Raw genomic sequence first — 17,270 nt, 5'->3', positions numbered from 1 at the left:
TCAGTGTATATGAAGTGCGAATCCAGTTAGTTCATTTTCACTGTCATATGCGGGTATGTCTATTGTAGAATAAAGGATCATGGGAAAACTGTATTTGTTTACGTTTAGAAAATACCAAATTAATTGATTTGAAGGAAAGTTTTTACATATTTTCATTGCGATATGTCTTTATTATGTACAAACATAGCATTAAAGTTCAAATAAGTGTTATAAAAGCAACATAATATAGCATATCGATTTTTGAAAGCGATCCATTTTAACTATAGATGCGATGAATTATCACTGTTAGTGCAGTCATTTCTGATGTGGAATTTTCGAAGATGCGAGGAATTTTTATTGTAGAATTATGTGATAAATGCACTTGAAACAAATGAAAAAACTTAGTTGATGACTTTAGAATTTATGATAAATGTATTTTCAAATTGAAATACAAACTCCTCATTCATTCTTTATCAAATATATAGCTTTTCAAACTTGTAACAACAACGCTTCTCAAAATGTCATATTGTATTCTTCAAATTACGTTTTTCCTTGATTTAAAAAAAAAATTAAAAGATATTTCTGTATTTTTTTTAAGTCAAAGATTGATATTGCGGAGTTTAAGTGCAGTCTGTGTTAAATAGAGACGAATACATTTGAGGACGTTATCTTCCACGCAATAAATACACTTGCGAACAGAGAAATATGCATCTTGAAACGCAATGGTGACAGAAAAGCTTATAAAAGATTAACTTTCCCCAGTTGTACCCTTAACTGCTTCAATTTCCATATTCTGAAAAAGACAGTTTTGGTAGAACAAATTTTCTTGACTCGATTGTTGCTTGCATGATTTTGACTGTATAAGGTGAAACGGTATGTGACATAAATTATCCACAGTCATTAAAACATGAAATGTAAGGTGTGGGCGAACTTTTTTGTTTGCATTGGTACGTGAAGTAGAGCACCCTTGATGCAAAAAAAAATTATCCGTAATGAACAGCTCGATACCAGAGGAGGATTTAGGGGGACAGGGGGTTGCCCCCTTTTTGGGAAAACATTTGTTTACTTTTATATGGAATCACTGGAGCGGGCCCCCTCTTAGGTAGTCATTGGACCCCTACTTATAAAAATTTCTAGATCCGCGAGTGGATACTACCACAGAGGTCAAACAATGCACATTTGGGTAATTGTACACAACATGCATGCTACAATTCATGTTTGATGATCTTAGACCCTTTGGACCTCTATGTGGGCTATTTCGGTAACTTGGTAAAAATCCCCAAACTGGATACAAGGTTAGATTCAGCATGTCAAAGAACCCAAAATATCCATAAGGTCTTTTGTCTATAAGAATGCATGCATGGGATATCATACATTTGTTATTGAAGGCATGACTGTAACAATAGGATGAAGATAAAAAAATATATCTTATTCTGGGGTCTCATTGGGGGGGGGGGTCTGATCCCTGATCCCGCTTACTGTTTTATCAGATTCCCGTATCCCGCTTATACTATGCAATTCTCATTTTTTTTTAATTTTCCATGTCCCGCTATACTTTATTTCTCGTTTTCACGACACAATCATTTGACTATCACGTGTCACGCTAAACAAAAAAATCGGTAATTCCGCGTCACGCTTATACCCCAACGCGACCCACTATTCTACTCTTTTCGGACTCATATTAAGCCCATTATAAATATATTAAAAAAGTGTGTTTTTTATCCCTTTTTATCCCGTCTCGTTTCGGGTTGAGCCACAGATAGATAAGATGTCATATGTGACAATGACACAACTCTCAAAATGAGTCACAATTTATAAAAGTATACCTTTATACGTCAAAATACGGTCTTCAACATGGAGTCTTGGCTCACACCGAACAGCAAATTATAAAGGGCCCCAGTGTTAAACCTTTTAAACGGGAAAACCAACGATTCAATCTTTATCAAGATGTACGTAATTAGTGGTGAAGTGTCATGGAAATGGATAAAGAAAAACAAGGATATGGAAATGGATAAAAAAAAAAACAAGGATAAAGATCCCTATACGATTCATAAGAAATTTTAAAAATGGAATACATTTGAAATAAATGTTATTTCTATTGAATTTATTTAGAGTGTTTTAAAACCAAACTTTCCTCCGTAAGTTAAATTTTATCAAATCCGTCTCTTACTTTATCTATTGTTTGAGCAAGGCGGCTAAATTAAGGCTTTACAGCTAATTTCCTAATGCATGTAAAGCAAAACTTTGGTTGACTTGATTGCTTAGTTTGTATAATTGTTTATACAAACTTTGTAAATAAGATTGACAATATGTATCGGCATAGTTTAACATTTAACCTGTATTTATATAATTATTATATTTGAATTAAATTGGGTGTTATCATAATGATTGTACACAAAAAAAAACAAAGCAAGCACGCTAACTAAAGTCTTGCTTTACATGCTTAAAAAAATACGCTGTAATAGATAAAAAAATAGATATATCATACAGTGAAAATGCGCCGCATATACAATGCTAATGAATCGCTCTACAGTGAAAATGAAAGAATAGTATCATTATTCGACAGTAAACACGACTCGCATATAGAAAGCATCATAGTGGAATTCAGTTCAATATGAAGAAACTGAATGACAAAACCTATTCTACGTTATACAACTTTAATAATTGTGCTGAAATGAATATTTTTTCTGCAACAACATCTTACCTGTTAGTTTTAAAACACCTGCACGATCTGTTCGTGAAATGTCCTAAATATTCACCTATTTTGGTGTATATTTCACAGCTATTTGGATTTAGGCGCGAAAAAAACCCGTTCGCATCTCTTACTTTGTTTTATTAGTATTATGTGTTTCTTACCATATACTTTTAACTAATTTTCTTCATTTTCTTCAAAAATAAAAAAACGTCGTCTGTTTATTTATCATTCTACATCAAAAATTTCTGGCATATACAGTGAAAATGATATTTTAGGATCCGCACTTTACATACACTGTAAAATTATAAACAAATTTTCTTCGGAACCTTTGAAACATTATGACCTTGAAAAATTCTTTTAATATATCAATATAACACCTGTTATTCCCAAGGTTACAATTTATTTAAAGATCATACATATTAGTTGTATTTATGACAGTTTGGTTAATTTTGGTATCTCTAAAAATGCATAAATAATTGTGTGAAATCAAAACAAAAAGATTTGTTACTAATTCTTAACAAGAGTTTATATAAATAGCATTCCTTAGGGAAGGGTTTAAAACCAAAGTCTAATATTAGAATTCATCAAATGGAACATAGTTGCCTTGATGGTCTACTGGTCTAAGTAGTCAAACTTTCAAGAGAGAACAGCAAGTCGAACTACTGTATCACTAGCCAGTCAACATTGAGGTTCTCTCCGGGTACTCCAGCTCCACCACCAATAAAACAAGTCGAACTACTGTATCACTAGCCAGTCAACATTGAGGTTCTCTCCGGGTATTCGAGCTCCACCAAAAAAAAAACAAGTCGAACTACTGTATCACTAGCCAGTCAACATTGAGGTTCTCTCCGGGTACTCCAGCTCCACCCACCAATAAAACAAGTCGAACTACTGTATCGCTAGCCAGTTAACATTGAGGTTCTCTCCGGGTACTCCAGCTCCACCCACCAATAAAACAAGTCGAACTACTGTATCACTATCCAGTCAACATTGAGGTTCTCTCCGGACACTCCAGCCCCCACCACCAATAAAAGCAAGTCAAACTACTGTATCACTAGCCAGTCAACATTGAGGTTCTCTCCGGACACTCCAGCCCCCACCCCCAATAAAACAAGTCGAACTACTGTATCACTAGCCAGTCAACACTGAGGTTCTCTCCGGACACTCCAGCCCCCACCCCCAATAAAACAAGTCGAACTACTGTATCACTAGCCAGTCAACACTGAGGTTCTCTCCGGACACTCCAGCCCCCAACACCAATAAAAGCAAGTCGAACTACTGTATCTCTAGCCAGTCAACACTGGGGTTCTCTCCGGACACTCCAGCCCCCACCACCAATAAAAGCAAGTCGAACTACTGTATCACTAGCCAGTCAACATTGAGATTCTCTCCGGACACTCCTGCCCCACCCCCAATTAAACAAGTCGAACTACTGTATCACTAGCCAGTCAACACTGAGGTTCTCTCCGGGTACTCCAGCTCCACCCACCAATAAAACAAGTCGAACTACTGTATCACTAGCCAGTCAACACTGAGGTTCTCTCCGGGTACTCCAGCCCCCACCACCAATAAAAGCAAGTCGTACTACTGTATCACTAGCCAGTCAACACTGAGGTTCTCTCCGGGTACTCCAGCTCCACCCACCAATAAAACAAGTCGAACTACTGTATCACTAGCCAGTCAACATTGAGGTTCTCTCCGGACACTCCAGCCCCCACCACCAATAAAAGCAAGTCGAACTACTCTATCACTAGCCAGTCAACATTGAGGTTCTCTCCGGACACTCCAGCCCCCACCCCCAATAAAACAAGTCGAACTACTGTATCACTAGCCAGACAACACTGAGGTTCTCTCCGGACACTCCAGTCCCCACCCCCAATAAAACAAGTCGAACTACTGTATCACTAGCCAGTCAACACTGAGGTTCTCTCCGGACACTCCAGCCCCCAACACCAATAAAAGCAAGTCGAACTACTGTATCTCTAGCCAGTCAACACTGAGGTTCTCTCCGGACACTCCAGCCCCCACCACCAATAAAAGCAAGTCGAACTACTGTATCTCTAGCCAGTCAACACTGAGGTTCTCTCCGGACACTCCAGCCCCCACCCCCAATAAAACAAGTCGAACTACTGTATCACTAGCCAGTCAACACTGAGGTTCTCTCCGGACACTCCAGCCCCCAACACCAATAAAAGCAAGTCGAACTACTGTATCTCTAGCCAGTCAACACTGAGGTTCTCTCCGGACACTCCAGCCCCCACCACCAATAAAAGCAAGTCGAACTACTGTATCACTAGCCAGTCAACACTGAGGTTCTCTCCGGGTACTCCAGCTCCACCCACCAATAAAACAAGTCGAACTACTGTATCACTAGCCAGTCAACACTGAGGTTCTCTCCGGGTACTCCAGCCCCCACCACCAATAAAAGCCAGTCGAACTACTGTATCACTAGCCAGTCAACACTGAGGTTCTCTCCGGGTACTCCAGCTCCACCCACCAATAAAACAAGTCGAACTACTGTATCAATAGCCAGTCAACACTGAGGTTCTCTCCGAGTACTCCAGCCCCCACCACCAATAAAAGCAAATCGAACTACTGTACCACTAGCCAGTCAACACTGAGGTTCTCTCCGGGTACTCCAGCTCCACCCACCAATAAAACACTGACCATCAAGAAATAGCACAATAGTGTTGAAAGTGTCATTAAACACCAATTAATCAATCAATCAATCAAATGCAACAAACTTATATGACAGTCCAAAAAAGACGACAACAAAGAGTGATTCACAATCTTTTTTTTTATATTTTAGTATTTGCATGTGACATACAAGTATTGTTAGCTTTGTTTTGTTTTGGTTTTATTACCATGCTGCTTGTAAAGCATCTTAGAGTAATAATAATTCGATACAATAACGCTTTGAATGATTTCATAATTATTTCCATTATAATATGACAGAACATAACTTTGTATTTTTGAACAAGAATTTAGACAGGGATCAACAAGATATTACATGTCTTTTAAACTAAGATGTACGTGCAATGATTTATAAAACATAACATTTTCTTTTAAACTTAGATGCACTTGCAATGATTTACAAAATATAACATTTTCTTTTAAGCTACAATGTAATGCAATGATCTACAAAACAAGTTCTTTTAAATAACGATGTACATGCGATGATTTACAAAACATAACATGTTCTTTTTAGCAAAAATGTAATGGCAATGATTTATAAAACATAACATGTTCTTTTAAATTAGATGTACTTGCAATTCTTCACAAAACATAATGTTTTCTTTTAAGCTACGATGTACAATGTACACATGGGACATGCGATAATTTACAAATCCTAATAATATTTTCTTTTTCACTACAATATACATGCAATTATCTACAAAACATGACATGTTTTAAATAAACTTCTTGTATTGATTAACAATAAATAACATATCATGCTCTTCAAAATTACATGCAATGATATTAAAAAAACGACAGAACATGTTCTTATAAGACCACATGTATTTAACTAAAAGACAACAACACAGAAGTTGTTACCGTAAGAACGCATGTAGTGAACTACGTTACATGAAATTAGAACCGAACTTTGACCTAAAATGGTTTACTTTTACAAATTGTGACTTAGATAGAGAGTTATCTCATTGGAACTTATACCACATCTTCTTATATCTCAATACTAGTATATTAACAAGAAATCTTACAAAATTAAGAATTAGTTCCCACCCTCTTTTGATTGAAAAGGGTAGATATTTCAGACCAAAAATTAAGAGAGAAAACAGAATATGCTTGAACTGCAATCAAATAGAGGATGAAAAACATTTCCTTATTTATTGCAAAAAAATTGAAAATTAAAGAAAACAACTATTTAATAAACTAAATTTAAATTCACAAGATCTGTGCCCTGAAAAAGTTATGAAAACCATTTTTAGTTTACTTAACCCACAAAATATTGATGATACAAAAAATATATGCCATTACATACAATTATGCTTTGAATCTTTGTAATTTTATTCATTTAACCTTGATTTGATATTTTGTCATACATAATATATATTTATTTATGTGATGTATTATCATGTTAATGTGGGGGAAGACATCATTATACTTGTATTGATTTTCCTGATTTAATAAAAACTTGAAAACTTGAATAATAAATTGCTACACAACAAACTACCAAATCTTTTCAAAAGCAACATTTGTATTGTAAAAAGGTAAATAACATAAAATAATCCAAGACAAACTCAAAACGGAAAATTCGTCAAAATCAAAAGCTCAAACACAAAACTTAACCTGTCACCTGGATGATATTCGCATAAACACTAGGATATATCAGTCAGTATTTTGTTGTAGTATTTATCCCTTTAAAAACAAACACATGTCAATTGGACATGCTTTGATACTATATATGCCCTTGAATTTTTACTAGATAACATTTTTGTTCGCTTTGGGAATTCCGTATATCGTCAGATTATCGGAATTCCAATTGGGACTAACTGTGCACCACTTATTGCGGACCTGTTTTTGTATTGCTATGAGTTACAATTTATGACAAAAATAAGCAAAGACCCATCGAAACAACATCTGACAAACAAATTCAATAATACTTTTAGATATTTGGATGATATTTTGGCTCTCAATAATGACGACTTCGGTATGTATATTAAAGAAATTTATCCTGCTGAACTTACTTTAAAAAAAGCTAATACTAACAATGACCACTGTCCTTTCCTCGATCTTGATATCTATATCACTAACGGAAAGCTGAATACTAAAATTTATGATAAAAGAGATGATTTTTCATTTCCTATCGTTAATTATCCATTTTTAGATGGTGACGTTCCCTTGTCACCATCTTACGGTGTTTATATATCTCAACTTGTACGATTCGCTCGTGTATGTAACAATGTTTTAGATTTTAACGAGAGAAATTTATGTATTACTGAAAAATTATTACACCAGGGTTTTTGATATCACAAACTAGTCAAAACATTTACTAAATTTTATCATCGGTATAAGGACATCATTCGTAAATATAGCTCAACATGCAGACTTCTTATACGTTCAGGTATTTCACATCCAATGTTTTATGGAAATATTCTTTATCAAGCACAACGGTGTCAGTATTCACCTCAAAAACTAACAAAACCTTTGAATAGACTTATTAAGAAGGGATATAGTTGCGATACTGTTGTCAGGTCATTAAAGATTGCATATTTTGGCGTTAATATTGATTCACTTATAGGGTCTTTGCATCAGAACTAAACACATTTATTCAAAAACCAGTTGTTGGCATGACACAGGTTATGTTCTTCTAATATATGTTATGATGGTATGATACTAAACCCCTAACGGGAAGGATTGTGCCTGATGTTCATATGATGAAATCATAATCTTTCAGTCAGTTTAATAGAAGTCTGGAGCTGGCATGTCAGTTAACTGCTAGTAGTCTGTTGTTATTTATGTATTATTGTTATTTTGTTTATTTTCTTTGGTTACATCTTCTGACATCAGACTCGGACATCTCTTGGACTGAATTTTAATGGGCGTATTGTTATGCGTTTACTTTTCTACATTGGCTAGAGGTATAGGGGGAGGGTTGAGATCTCACAAACATGTTTAACCCCGCCGCATTTTTGCGCCTGTCCCAAGTCAGGAGCCTCTGGCCTTTGTTAGTCTTGTATTATTTTAATTTTTGTTTCTTGTGTACAATTTGAAAATTAGTATGGCGTTCATTTTTACTGAACTAGTATATATTTGTTTAGGGGCCAGCTGAAGGACGCCTCCGGGTGCGGGAATTTCACGCTACATTGAAGACCTGTTGGTGACCTTTTGCTGTTGTTTTTTTCTATGGTCGAGTTGTTGTCTCTTTGGCACATTCCCCATTTCCATTCTCAATTTTAACTATACCAAGAAAGAAAAACAAAATAGCATATAGACGAAGCAAATGAAAAAATGTAAAACAAGAAAAGATAGCAAATAACCATAGCTCAATAACACAATGGGGGGCATTATCAATAACGAAGCACGACAAAAGGATATTTCCAAAAAATGCTTATATGCAAAGACAAACAAAAGAACATCATAACACGTAATTAAGGTTATGTGTCATCCCGAATTAAGTTACGCTATACTTGTTTTTGACAGTTTTTTTTATGTTACTATTTCAAACATAGAATATCTTAATTTAGTAGGATATTATTAATCTAAACGTAGTTAAAAATGTTTTCTGTTCTACATATTTCGGACTATGATTTGTCTTGATTCCTTGGGTATATATGAACCAAGGTTGTAAACCACATTGTAATTACCACGACCTTCTCTATCTGGCAGATTAACTTAAATACCAATGCCATTAAACCTGCTTTTTTCAAGGTAACAATTTATCCATAGTTTATTGATACATTGTTATATTAGACTTATTTATGACAGTTTTTTTATATAACTATTTCAAAAATAGAATATACAAATACAGTTTATCTGTATGATAAATAAAAGTACGCAAGCAAAACAAAACGACGTGATGGCGTAGATTTAACATAGTAACACTGTCATAAAATAAATAAGATCTTTGAAGATTGTTTTTATCGGTACAAATTTTCAATAATCTTTAAAATTTCATTAGAAAATATAAACCTCCAAATGTAAAGCTTTTGTTGTGCTATATAGTAAGTCATCGCCGTTTCAGAATATGGTTGATGCAATCGAACACAGATTTGTAAATTTAAAAAAAATAAATATCTGCATGTATCTATTTTTTTTTTTTTTAAACTTTTCTGATATTCTACAAGGACATACTCTAATTTATGTAATTAGTAACTAAAAGAAGGACGAAAGATGCAAGATGGACAGTCAAACTCATAAATCGGGAAAAAATGACAACGCCATGGCTAAAAATAAAAAAGACAAACAGACAAACAATAGTACACATACCACAACATAGAAAACTAAAGAATAAGCAACACGAACCCCACCAAAAATTAAGGGGTGATCTCAGGTGCTCCGGAAGGGTAAGAAGATCCTGCCCCACGTCGTGTTGCTCATATTATAACAAATTCGGTAAATAGTAAATTTGGTAGGTCACATTTATGAAAGGGAAGGGGATTGTAGTTACGACGTACGGAACATATCCGATATAATTTGAGAAACGTTTATTCCATAACAATCGACTATCTCGTGATGGTGTCAGTAAAATTTACGAAGGGGTGAGTTCAACTTCACCATTTGGAACTCTTGGTTTAATAGCTTCCTTATTATATCGAATATCGTGAAAGGAAGAGAAGCGACACACAAAATGAGATCTTATTTAATAGTTACTGTATAGATTAACATTAACAGATGGAATGTTTTATGTTTTTTCATATCCTTTTCAAAATCGGCTTATGCGATATCACAAATGTTTTACGGTCGCCACTACGAATTGGTTGACCTCATGATGCTCAGACCAATTCACTAGATACATGTTGTCGCGGATTTATTTTTTGGATATTCGTGGTAAGTCGCCTTAAATATGTAACTATACTGACATTTTGACTGGATGTGTGTTAGGCCGTGTTCACATTGACCTAAATTTGGTGTTGTGTTAGTGTAACTCACACGTAAACTAAACACAATTGCGTTCCCATTGATAAAACTCAATGTTTACATGTAGTTTAAATCATGTTTTACCTACACACAGTCGATAGTCAATGTAGGCCTTGTGTAGGTTAAGTGTACACAAAACTAGGCATTTAGGACATTAGTTTTATCGTGTATATATTTAAGGAGGAAACTTTTTTTGAGTAAAATTGATATTTTTGATAATTATAAGTTGTCTAAATTTTTACAGATTTTTTTTGTTAAAAAAAATTAACGTACTTTATTAATCCCTAATCAAGACTCAAAGCAGCATCATTGCCGAACCCATAAGGCAGCAACCAATTGATTTTCGGGGGAGGGGGGGGGGGGCTATTATAGTTGAGTTTAAAACATAAAGGCAAGGGGGGTGGGGGTGGTGAGCTATGGATTTTGTTTTGGAAACTAAAAAAGTTTCCAGTTTTTGGCCCTGAAAAAAAATTGTTTGTTTCACCCTCATCTGCCACTATATATAATGCTAAAATTGATTTCGACTTGTCACCAAAATTTGTCCTGAAAAAAATCAATAGCTCACGCCCCCCTTCCCCTCCACAAAAAATGAAGTAAATAATTGTTGCCTAATTCATTTGAAAAGGTCTTCCCGAATTGACTTGACGTACACAGAAATATTCGCCACTGGTCATTACTCAAAAAACGATTCACGAATAAATGCATGACTAAACAAATGTGAGGTAAATGATATGTTTGTCTAGTATCTCAGATCCATTAAATAACACGTAAAATAAATATAAAAAAACGCTACCCTATTCCTTTACCAAATACTCCTTGGAGAAGAAATACCATTTGAAACGAAGAGAAAAGATAAAAATGTAGTGATCCCTAATATCTCAATCCTTTTTTTTCGGCTGTAAGCACGCTGTTGCAGCTAACGTTTTCTAATGCGTTATCGAGACTTCTCTTGTATATTCAAACTACTGCAAATTATAAAAATGGCTTTCTTAAAGTAGCAACCACTTAACTTAAAAAAAGGATGAGAGTTATTTTTTTTTTATCTGAGTCAGATTTTTTTTCGCGCGTACGTTTTTATTCCTTTTTTTTCGATGCTGGTTATCAGATACTTTTTTTTCAATATTTAACACTATAATGTATGGGGACACTCTTGATTCAGAACATTTTTTTTTTATCATCTGTATAACCATTTTTTTTTATCAAATTGGAGATCGGAATATTTCCATTCCCATCCTCCGCCCCCCTTTTGAAGTCAATTGGTTGTTCCCTTACCGCTAGAAAAAATTTCCAAAAATTTTGAATTCAGTTCTACGTAATGAACATTTAAATGACATATAGTTTACAAGTGGGAACAAATCTTATGTACAGGTAGCTAAACAAGGTGTATAGATGTGAACAAATGTAATGTGAAACCAGTGTACACTACACTAAACTAATTGTAAACATGTTTACTCTACACGGCGTTTGGTGTGAACACGGCCTTACCTTAGTGGTAATTTGGTACAACGTTTTGGAATGTTTGGTTTCATGCTTTTGATTTTGTTTTGATTTTGATTTTCAGGTATTTTGAGTCTTAAACCACAGATGATTCCAATATTTGCGGCTTGCGTCTTTAACTTTCAGTCGCCTAGCACTTTTGATGAGATTTTAAATTGAGACGCAACCAGTCTCACACTTCCTTAATTTTTACACGGTTTCCTCGTTTGTTTTTATTTCCAGGCTAATTTAATATTGCAATAAAGCGCGGTGGTTTGGCTTGTAACAAAACCAGATCCAACCCACCATTTTTCTTCTTAAAATGTCTTGTACAAGGTCAGGAATAAGGCACTTGTTATCTAATATAGATCGTTTCTATGTATGTTGCATTGCTGTTTTGTTTTTTGTTGCACTTTCTGTGTCCTGCTGTTGCTATCCTATTATAGTTGATTTGTTTCCGTAAGTTTTATTTTGTAAACCGGATTATTTTCTCTCAATCGATTTATCACTTTTTAACAGCGGTATACTACTGTTGGCTTTATTAATCAAACATGAACATGTTTACTAAAAGCGGAATACATCCACTGTTGCCTCTCATTTATACAGTAGAGTCATATATTTTTCAGAATTTAAGGCTAAAAATATATTGAATGGATTCATAATTGATACTTTGAATCCACCACACATAACTGTTTTATCCAGGTTTTTATTATAAAAAGTGGTAATTTAGAAAATGTTAGCATTGTCGCCTATGGCAGAATAAATAGTACCGTTTTCCCTATAATTTCTTACGTATCGTCACCGTATGGTTTATGTATAGGCAGCATTGAGTATACTTTGAGCCGTATCTACATAATGATCACATACCATGTTTATGCGATCGGATTGTAAATAGTTATGAAGAAAATCGTCAAGAGTTTACCTATGAAAAGGTCTTTTGATGTGAATGTACACATTTTACCAACACAATGTCGTTTTTTGTGCCAATACATGTCATTTCATAAATCATAAATTTGAAATCTGATACATATTTGAACCACCAAGTTCTAATAAGCTCATCATTGATACCAGGATTAAAATTTTATATTTACGCTCCTGAGCGTTTCGTCCACAGAAGACTCAATAATGACGCCCGAATAAAAAAATGTTTAAAAGGCCAAATAGAGAACGAAGTTGTAGAGCATTGAGGACCCAAAATTCCAAAAAGTTTTTCCAAATACAGCTAAGGTAATCTATTCCTGATGTAGAAAAGCCTTTGTTTTTTTTTTAAATTCAAAGTTTTGTTAACAGTTAATTTATAATATGAACATATCAATGCTAACTCAACTCGACACAGAAGTGCTGACTACTGGGCTGGTGATAACCCTTTCGAAGGTAATTGAGAGGTCGTATTATTTATCGAAAGATAAGATATGGTAAAATTAAATCATATCTCATATGACATTGCACCGAAATTATAATCATATTTTTTTCTTTCTTTCAAAGTACAATCGATAGCTTGTTTTTTCATTTACACGTGTAACCCGCATGGTCAAATTTAAGTTAAGAGGTCTCGGTGGTTTTGATTAAACGTGTCTCAATATGAGAGATTATCAATTTTCAACTTTTCCAAAACTTATGAAAATGAGATATATTTAATTCAATCATATCGTGTTTAAATGATTCATAAAGAATGCAACATCATTGTGTAAGAATCGACTCATGTTACTAAGGTACTTAAAAAAAAGATAATATTTTAGTTTTTTGAAGATTTACATTGATACAAATATGAAATAAATCATGAGGTAGTTTGTCATACATTATAAAATGTACAAATAAATCATTGATTTTATTTTTTTGTTTTAAAAAAACTAAACAGACAAATTACAGCAACAGTATTTTCTGTATATCATATCTTGATATCAGCAATATCAAACTTATTTCCAAAATCAACTGCCCATCAGCGGAATTCCTTATTTGTTTCTGTGATGGCATATTTTCCAACAGCCTGTTTAATCAGATATTTGTTCCTGTAACCATCAACTGCAAGGGTTCCTGAAAAAAATAAGCTGAGGATGTGCTTTGTGTGTTGGACTATGTTTCGCTGTTATAAAGAGCCATGTTCTCTCTTAATGCTGCAAAAAGAGTTCATTTCCTTTTAGTTAAGTACAGTTTTTTAAGCATACATTATTCTTAGGCATGATTGCATATTTTGATATTCAAGTGCAACCTGAATTAAAACAATGCATTATGTTCAAAGGTTTACACAAATGATTTTTAGCCTGCCAAATATGCATCGATTCGCTTACATGATATGATTATCGCAAGCCTTTTTTATATTTTGTTTCATTTACATGATATCTTATAATGTTAAAAAGATATTTCTAAAACAAAATAATGTCAACACCGCCACCGTCAACATCTCAACCACCTATTAAAAAGCATTAAAACCAGCAGAAAAATAATTAGCGGACATGGAGTGACGTTAACATGGAAGAGCGACTGAGAACTTATATAAATATAAAAAAAACAGCAAAAGGAATACCTCCAGGCAGATTTCATAATTTTCCTCAGACTTTTTAATATTTGTCTGTGAAGGACTGGATAATACCCACGCATTTTAACCGTGTAATGACTTATCTCTTGATTTATTCACATGTCGTAATATCCTGAACCTAATTGATAAGTCGATCCTTGTTTGTTATACAATATATAAAAGACCAAATTTAACGGGATTGATCTGGCATACATCAAAGAACCAATTTTACCACAATGTTTTGTATACCAAAAATAACACTGGTTATGGTAAGTAATAATTTGAATCGTTTTATTTGATTTCATATTTATTGTGGACTCAATTGTTTTCGTGTGTACCACTTTTCTTGGATTGAAGAAAAACTTACATTTTTGTGGATATTTCAAATTTGTGGTTTTACCAATCTCTGCATACAATGCCTATAAAAAGAAGTAATCCTTTGAACATTTGAACTCGTGTATCACCTGTACCCACGAAATCAACTGTCTTAACTAATTGTTTAGGTTCGAGCATTTCTTATCAGACTTTCTGGTTTGAAGTTTCTTTGGAGTTATTTTACGTTTTCTGAGACTAAACGCTCGTCTGGCGTACAAAATAATCAGACTGATATAAAAAAAAAAATACAAAAAATAGGGGAAGTAAATAAACATTGACAAAATAAAAATCCATCATCCGACGGAACCAGTGAAACGCATTATTTTTTACTTGCTAGGGGCATTTTTCGTATCTTTGATGAGGATTTTGTTTTATAAATGATTATATAGTATTACATTTCAATAATGAAAAACAGATTAAGAAATATTCATGCAAAATACGTACACGCATCATCGTAAAGCCTTCGTAAATTATAACTTGAATATAACACAACACAAGTTTAAGTTGCTCTTCATGTTGGCTAACTTATTACATTTTCAAAGCATTCTTAACTCTATTGCTGACACCTATTACACATCGTGCATTTCTTTTCTTTCAAACTTGTTTCAAAGTGTGTTGCTTTAAAATGTACTGTGTGGATACGCAAGAACAGGGTCAATACTAGTAACTAGGAAAATAAGAACTACATTGGAAAAAGTAAAATCACAAAAATACTGAACTCCGATGACAATTCAAAACGGAACGTCCCCAATCAAATTAAAAAATCAAAAGCTCAAACACATCAAACGAATGGATAACAACTGTCACATTCCTGACTTGTAAGTGCCATTCAGTCGAAATAGTAATATCTTAAATTTATTTTCAGTTGATCAGTTTATCATCATATGAAATGGTTTCAACTGACCTGACCAACAGGACAACACAAGAATCATCAACCACGATCACATATCGAGCTCTACGTAACACCTTACCACCTATATCATCCAATTATCAATGTTTATCTGATGCTGACTGTGGCGTGGACCAATGTTGTCATAAACTCCTCAAAAATCCAATTTATAGTAAACGTTTCCTCGAAATTCAGTCATCAGGTCCTTTTGGTGATTATTATATTGGATGTAAGTTAATTATAGTCTACAGATAGACATACGTCGATAAGTTATAATAGCATCAATGTCAAATTATTATATACTACATTTTTAATATATTTTTCAACACACTCACATGATACTGGTAGATACGATAGGTCAGCATTCCAATATTCACTGACTTAGACAGATGTTCTTCATGCATCTTTATTTAAGAAATTTATTTCGCTATTTTACGAAATTTTCATTTGATCTTGTTGATTGATAATTTCTGTTCTCAGCACAGTAGAGTGATATAAAAAAAATCGCTAGAAAATAAAGGGCACACGTGCCATTATTAATGAAACAAACATCGACGTTATAGGTATAATAGCGATCAACAGATTACCATTGCTCATCTCAATTCGATTTTTTTCTCAATCACTCTTGTTAAGATGAAAAACGACAATCTATATATAGCGGAACAAAGTTTGTCGCCAGTGTTTGCGATAAGGGAATACATATTTCATACACATGTTAACAGCTTTTCTAATTATTCGGGAACAGTATTATACGTTGGTGCTACTTGTATACCACGACAAATATAAGCAAGTAAACATTATTGATCGTTAAAGTTGCCTTTTTGGATAATAAATGTAGAATTTTTAATTTAACAGAGGTGAAATATTACTCATATTTCGAAAATGCGCACTGGCAATAAGAGAAAAAGATCAAAATACCAAGTACAATGTGCAAACCACAATATAGAAAATTAAAGACTGTGAACCCAACATAAAAACGGAGGGTGATCTCAGGTACTTTGGAAGTCCAGATAGATCCTGTTCCACATGTGGCTCTCGTGTATCATTTTTAACATACTCTATGTGTGTCAGTGATATTACAATATCAATAGTAAGAAAACAGCACGGATCCAAAACAATTTTCCAATTCCCTTCACTTTTTACAAATGTTTTAATATAACATTGCCAGTGTTACTCTCGGTTTTGAAATGAAGACAGGAAAAACGTTTCCATGATTATATGACATTGATCATTTCTATTTTTATCAGCTAACACTGTTTTTTTTAAATGGATATTATAATCGCGATCACGTTATAATAACTTTTCCTGTTTCTATATTATGTGTTCTTTTTTTTCACATTTAAGCATTTTCAAAGAAAACTACATATTTATCATAGGCAAAATATTATAACTTGTCAATGTTTAATTTCATTAAAGCAAGATGCAGTGACAAGGCAAAAGAAGGAGTGTTTTGTCCATTAAACGTTTGCGGATGCGTAAAAAATTTAGCATGCCGACATATAAAAATGCCCCCTTCAATGCTTCAGATGTCGACTCCTCCAAATCGACCTCCAACAATAAAAATCAAGACTCCTGCAATGATGAAAATGTGGACTACGCCAATGCCAATGATACCAACTATTCCAGATGTCCAGCGAGTAAGAAGGACGTTTCCGCCGATGAGACCTGGTTATTACTACAGATGTGTATGAAAAGAGATATTAAAAACGGATTTATGCAATAGCATATTTTGAATGTTATAA

At 33.9% G+C, this 17,270-nt stretch overlaps 1 long non-coding RNA gene across 1 annotated transcript; it reads left to right on the top strand.

The window, feature by feature from the left end:
* The first annotated feature begins 14,393 nt into the window (after positions 1-14,393).
* On the top strand, positions 14,394-17,270 carry LOC143052356 (uncharacterized). The gene is made up of 3 exons (XR_012971095.1): positions 14,394-14,533; positions 15,505-15,757; positions 16,945-17,270. It is a non-coding gene; the product is annotated as an uncharacterized LOC143052356 (long non-coding RNA).

Source organism: Mytilus galloprovincialis, chromosome 11 (assembly GCF_965363235.1).
Source record: "Mytilus galloprovincialis chromosome 11, xbMytGall1.hap1.1, whole genome shotgun sequence".
In the NCBI taxonomy this organism is placed as follows: domain Eukaryota; kingdom Metazoa; phylum Mollusca; class Bivalvia; order Mytilida; family Mytilidae; genus Mytilus; species Mytilus galloprovincialis.
This window is presented reverse-complemented; position numbering and strand designations above follow the sequence as displayed.